Source organism: Strongylocentrotus purpuratus, unplaced genomic scaffold (assembly GCF_000002235.5).
Source record: "Strongylocentrotus purpuratus isolate Spur 01 unplaced genomic scaffold, Spur_5.0 spur5_scaffold_13, whole genome shotgun sequence".
Taxonomy (NCBI): Eukaryota; Metazoa; Echinodermata; class Echinoidea; order Camarodonta; family Strongylocentrotidae; genus Strongylocentrotus; species Strongylocentrotus purpuratus.
Genome location: NW_022145598.1, coordinates 35,334,858 through 35,341,507, shown reverse-complemented (window position 1 = coordinate 35,341,507; position 6,650 = coordinate 35,334,858). Strand labels below are relative to the sequence as shown.

General features: G+C 37.7%; 1 pseudogene; it reads right to left on the bottom strand.

Moving 5' to 3' along the window:
* Positions 1-1,500: 1,500 nt before the first annotated feature.
* Positions 1,501-1,668, bottom strand: LOC115917778 (annotated as a pseudogene).
* Positions 1,669-6,650: the final 4,982 nt, after the last annotated feature.

The following is a 6,650-nucleotide window of genomic DNA, read 5'->3' as shown; positions in this document are numbered from 1 at the left end:
GCATTGGACAACTCCGGGTGCAGCCGTCACTATGTTGTATGTTGTTAGTGTTCATTATTTGTTACCGTGTCATAATTTACACAGAAGTGAACAATAAGATGAAGTGATTGACGAAAGTGGAACGCCTCGTGAGCTATCGGGCTTTACCTAAACACCATCGCACACAAATTACGACTCGACTAGGACTGTACAATGTAAAACATTTCAATAGGATTAGATATGGAATCTTCAAAAAACATCAATTGTTCTTGATTGAGGGCTGGTATTCTCATATGAAAACTCATATCATGTTTCAAACACGAAGATATTAGTCATACAACCAAATGCGAATTGCAAACATTTCGAATTGTTGGGTAGGACATTATGGTTTGTCCTACCTAGCAACAACTAATGTATGCAATACGCATTCTGAGTACTGAAGTACAACTATTTGTAAGAGGTGAATTTCATTTACCTGTAATGAATAATTGTATTCAATTGTCAAAATGCGAAATGCATATGTATCGTGTTGTTCGAATTCGAATTCTGACTCTTGAAATACTATTATTATGAAGGCCATTCACAAAGACGTACTCATTAGATTTGGTTTCATTACAGAAATCATCTTCTGCGTTCCTAGGTCTCCGAATTTTGTATTGGCCTACATGGTGCTTCTTTGCAATAGGATTTAGTTGTCAGCCTTATTTTTTCCGGGGGTCTCGGTAATAAGCGACGGTCAATAGAATAGCCGATGGAAAGGCAGTTGAGAAAACAATGTAACTTTAATTTCTATGTCACTGGCCTCAACGTGTTGACAGAAACTCCTCTGATTTGGACACAAAGTCAATGGCAACTAACCATTTTTCCGAATCACGGGGGCGGGGGCAACACATGTGTTCCTGGCAAAATAAATCCAGGCCTACCTATTATACCTAGAGCGCACATAGTAAGTGTACCAGACATTTGCCCCAGACTGTGCCTCGGTAGTAATTTAAGTGAGATTAATCCCCAAGGGCGCCTTTTTTGTGGGGGGGGGGGGCACTGCCCCCAACCTTGGAAGAGAATGAGAAGACCAAATACATATTGAAATTGAAGATATACATTGCAATTATATTCTAAGCTACAATATTGCGCTTTACATGTGTCTCTCTCATGACGGTTTCAATTTTCAAATGTCCCATGTAGGGCGATGCAATCGTCTCATTATTTATTCATTTTGAACATTACTTTAAAAAAAAAAAACCTTATCTAAAATGTGGTTTGTTTGTGAATCATCATTACCTTTTTCCAACAATCTGGCACAACAGCCTAAATTGCGCATTCCATCTCGTGTACATTAATATTTGAGAGACAAATAACTATTATTTCAAATAGTACCGGAGAAAGCAGAGAGTGTGCAAGATAAATAGAGCGAGAGGGAAAATGGCAGCGTGGTACTAAGATAACTTATTAATGTTCAAACGAAGAGAAAGGTCAACAACGAGGAGCAAAGGAGCAGGATGTTTCTGACTTTTTACCCCTGAGGGGTGGGCCGATCCCGGAGGTACTGCAACCCGTGGCTAGGACGGAGCAAGCCCTTATTCCATAGCCTAGATACAAAAATTAGTTTAATATACAAGCGACTCGGTGAGTCGCGTTGAAGAGAACAGATACTACCTTATGATGTTAGCAAAAAGGCCGAGAAGCGATAGCCGTTTGAAATAGGAGTTGTAAATAAATATCTTTCGAATCGTTAGCATGTTCCAGTGATCTAATGCTGGAGTTATGGGAGACTTATTTCCACCGATTAAGTCCGATAATGAAAAACTGACAAAAAAACCCTTATAAAATGATTCAGTAGTTGAGATCAATACAATTATTTATCGATTGTTTATGATGTTATTTGGGGAAATGAACTGACAGTAAACCTTTTTGTTATGCCAAATGCACTGATCATGAATATTTAACCCTACTTGAATAGCTCTCATCAAACCACTTAGCACAGAACAAACCATTTTCGAAATTCATTTATATCATTTATTTAAAAAAAAAACTTAATCGGTAATTATCTATTCCATTAATCTGTTTTATTAATGTCTAATGTCTTAAGATTATGAAACAATGTTGAAGAATAGACGATAAAAAAGGGGGGTAATCAAGGGCAGAATTCATAACGATCAATTTGAACGCTCCTAAGAGTGGATTTGTGGTATATCCTGTGGGCAAAACTCACACTTCACGCATCTTTAATTCAAACAAGGGTATACATGTATCAAGGTGAATCTGTTCCATCCAAAGATCTATTGTATGAAATTATTCATATTTTCGTTACTTTTCCAATGATATATGATTCTATAACTTCACTTGATGGTGAGCTGCTACAAAACTGCAGTGGTGACCGGATTCAATCAGAGCCTTCGTGATTATTAAGTTCACTTTGGAATAAACCAAAATATAACAAGAGAAGGGTTTTATCTCTTCACCTCTATCCGCCCCTCTCCCCTTCTCTCTATTGTGCGCATCAAGTCTGCCATCAACACACGCACTTCCACACTTACACACCCTCTCCATTACGCCCCTTTCTCCTTCTTTCCTCAATCTCTCTCTTTCTCTCTCTCTCTCTCATGTGCATCAACACACGCACACCCACACCCACACACCCTCTCTATCACGTCCCTTTCTCTTCTTTCTTCATTCTCTCTCTCTCTCTCTCTCTCTCTCTCTCTCTCTCTCTCTCTCTCATGAGCATCAACACACGCACACCCACACACCCTCTTTATCCCGTCCCTTTCTACTTTTTCCTCAATCTCTCTCTCTCTCTCTCTCTCTCTCTCTCTCTCTCTCTCGGAATATACAAGAGATTCTGCTCTCTAAATTTGGTGTCCTGAAGCTACTTGTTGGTGACACAAACGTGGATTTTGTACCTAGATGTAAAGAACGCTTTTCATTAAAAAATCTAAATTAAAAAAACTACGCCAACACGATATCTGAGTTTACAGTTGTGTACTTTTTATATGGAAAAAACAGGAGATCACAAATATGTACGGGAGACGCTAAAAACTGTAATTTTGATTATTCTATTTAGTTTCCAAATTAGTAGTTTTTACAATTTGTAACTAACTAATGTTAAAAATATTTAAATTTTATGTCAGTGTTCGATTCAAGTTCATTGACAAATAAGTGTCCGGTATTAAGAAAATGATTTTAGCCTTTTGAATGGTTCCATTGTTTTGACGATCTTTGCTGAATGCCCGCACATTTACCGCTTCAAAGTTAGTGGACTTCATTAATTGTCATTTTATTTGTATGCCACCAATTCTGTCACATATTTCCTTGAAAAGCTTTTCTGTAGTATCACGAAATAGCGTTAACTGTCCGGTAGTAGGTTAATGCATCATACACGACGTCCAAATAACAGTTGTTCAGGAGAAAGAGGGTGGCTTAAGCACAAGTACACGTAAAGTGTAACGCATAATCCGTGCTGTCACAATTATAGGAAATTGCTTCACAAGCAAAACCTAATGTGGGTCTCTCAAGGCCAGCCTATCGATTTTTCTGTTTTGCCAAAAGGCTCTCCTTATTGTCAAACAAAATCAGTTCGAATTTGTTTTACTTTGCAAGACGACTTTCTCTTGTTTTCCAACGTTTTCAAGAGAACACACGTGCGGGTGTAAGATGTCAAATTCTCTGATGCTTAAATAAAGAGGATCTCCTGGAGCTCCTGTACCGATGACGGGTCGCAGATGCCCCCTTTCCCGCACCCCATCGATTAGAGGTATGTAAATTGGACTGGTTCTTTCCTCTGAGCCTGAAAAAAGGGAAGTGAGATTCATTAGAGACGGCGATGAACATTACATCTCGTTTCCACTGCCGTGTTTCGTGTATCAATGCGTAACTCTTTTCTCCCATCGCCTCTAGTACACATCAAGCTACTCATTCTGGTAGAAGCCTGCGGTGTTAACACATGTTTCAATACTTTGCAAGAGGAAATGCTTAGAACCTTATAAAATAGGCAGATGTTTTAGGAACCTTCAAGCGGAAAACCTTTCGAAGATACGCATTTAAAATTCTTAGTATAATAAAAAGCACTTGGTTTTTTGCGCTTGATTTATACAAGTTCGATATAATTGTAAATTCAAATTCAAATTCAAGGATACCTCTATATTTGGACTAAGTCTTCCTGATTATGGGTTCGTTGTATAAGGTTGGTTTCCTTCAAAGTAACTTCAACCTTTTAAGAAGACATCTTCGGGTTCATGTCTTGAGTAAATGAGTAAATGAACGGTCATGAACCATGAGGAAATGTTCTGCCTCGCCGTCAAATTTGTAAAGTATCTTAAATATAATACATCTATTTCTGCAGGTCTGGACATAATTATTCAATTGAAATAACTAAAATTGACTTTTTTCAATGTGAATTCATCAAATGTGGAATTTCTTTTAGAGTAAAATCATCAAACAATGTCTAATAAAGTTATTTTCCCCAAAAATGTCAAACCTAACTAGTTACATGTAGGTATCAGATGATACAAATAAATTTGTTTACCCATGCACGGAATCATCATCAGCTTCAGTGTTATTCTTCCTGAGGGCCCTACAATCATTATTACCCTATCAGTTGCATGGTATCCGTACCCACGTTTGTGGAGAGTGGCAGGTGCTGATTAATGTCTCCAAAGGACATTAGCGCCGGGCTAGGATTCGAACCCTCAACCCTTGGTTTGAGGTATTTGTTTTCCTCACGACATGCAGGAAGGGCACTAATTAATTACTTTGAACGACAATTTCTATGTTAGGGTTTAGGGTAAGGGTTTTGTAAAGAAGAAATATTACGTAGATTCATAACATACAAAAAAGTTCAATTTTACCTGCCGAGGGAAAACGTTCTTTGACAAGAGAGCCATGTTATGTACTTACTAGAAGAGGCGTTAGTCGTTGAAGGGACATTTTTCTTGATTTGTTAAAAGTGGGTGATAAGTATAGTGATCTGAGACATCGTCGATGTGTTTAAAAGCGCTGTATATAAACCCAGAATGTTATCATTATGAGTAATCCCCTGACCCCCTCCCCCAGAATGCTGAACATACTAAATGGAATGAACAGGGGATAAGTTCATATTATGTTGTATCCCTCATGTGTCAATGCAGTTCATTTGTTTTGCATTATGAACCCTGTGTCCCAGAGAGTCACGCAAAGCTGTAAAACTACACTTACTTTATCACAAATAGTGACATATTCAATAACGATGGACTCCAAAATGCAATTATTCTCCATCAAACATGACGGTCTGGCTGGAAGGCTTTACTTATAAATGACTCGGTCATAAATCTCTTAGGCTGCAATAACTTTGCTTTGGCGCCTTGCCGAGTCAGTTAAGACCAATTTACGTTGCCTGATATTCATGCGCATGCGTGGATTAACACGTTATCGATGGGGATAAAACATTATGACGTCGGGTTGACTTTGATAGATGTAGCACTTAATGAAATTGTTTCAACCAAACGAGTGCATGTCATCGGCACTTGTTAAAGGCATCGTTTAACAATGTTTCAAGTTTTATAAATCTGAGATGCATATGCCTACCTGCTATCAGTGTCTGTGTTATGGTGTAATATTGAAGCCCTACAAAAAATGCGTTTCAAAAATGATCATGAAGTGCCTAAAAAAAATATTTACAACAAAATCTTTGAGTGACCGGTTTTACCATACTTATTTTCCCCATCTAATAGACTGTAGTGTTAAAAAAAGGTTGGGAAAACGGGGGGGGGTTCTAATTTCAATCATAAATGTCTTGATAATCAGACAGGCAATCGGCTTGTAAAAGTCATGGGATTCCTGACTTACCTAAAGGTTTTTATAATTATGATTGCAGCGTAAGCTAAATCCATGATTTTGTTTAGAATCTGAGGCAAAGATACCCAATCCCTTTAAAAGGATTGTGCAAAGTCCAAGTTTGATCAACGGTAGTCGAAAGGCCAAATTCTTTAAAACTACATTATTGATCAAGCCTTCTTAAACAAATATCGTAATCCTCTCTATAAAAGTCGAAGGTGTTGATTACTTTACTTTCGCCATCCATGTTGTATTTTGGCATAGGTCAGAGATCCAAAGGCCTTTCGAGATCTAAGTTTGTAACGAAAAAACATTCAAATTACAATTCACTTATTACACAAATAGCAAACCATTTCTCTTCTAAGGAACCGTCACTGATTCGCACGAAATCAGTGAGACCTTTTCATTGCAAATAAATAAACAAATCCTAAACATTTAATTTTGCATATTTGCTTATTTCCAGCTTTTCGGATTTTCACCATAATTCTGAAAATATTTGAATCATAGTCTGCCGACATACTGTAACAATATTCATTGCAAGAGTATAATATTCCGTAATGGAGCGAAAACGGTGACTGATATTGGTATTTCTTAAGTTGTTTTTTTTTCTCACTTTTTCACATTCGCAACACCCCGAACAGCATGACTAAATGAACATGTCTGAGTTCCGCAACGAGTCAAGGAACTGGAAAGGGACATGCGCAGAGTGAGATTTGCAAGGATTCCGTGAACGTGTGATTTATGCATAATGGATGTACATGGTATTAGGGGCGCCTTATACCATGTAGTCAACACGATCTTATTTGTATAAGGTTGTGTGTTATAGTTATACATGTATACAAGTATGTAGTTATTTGGTA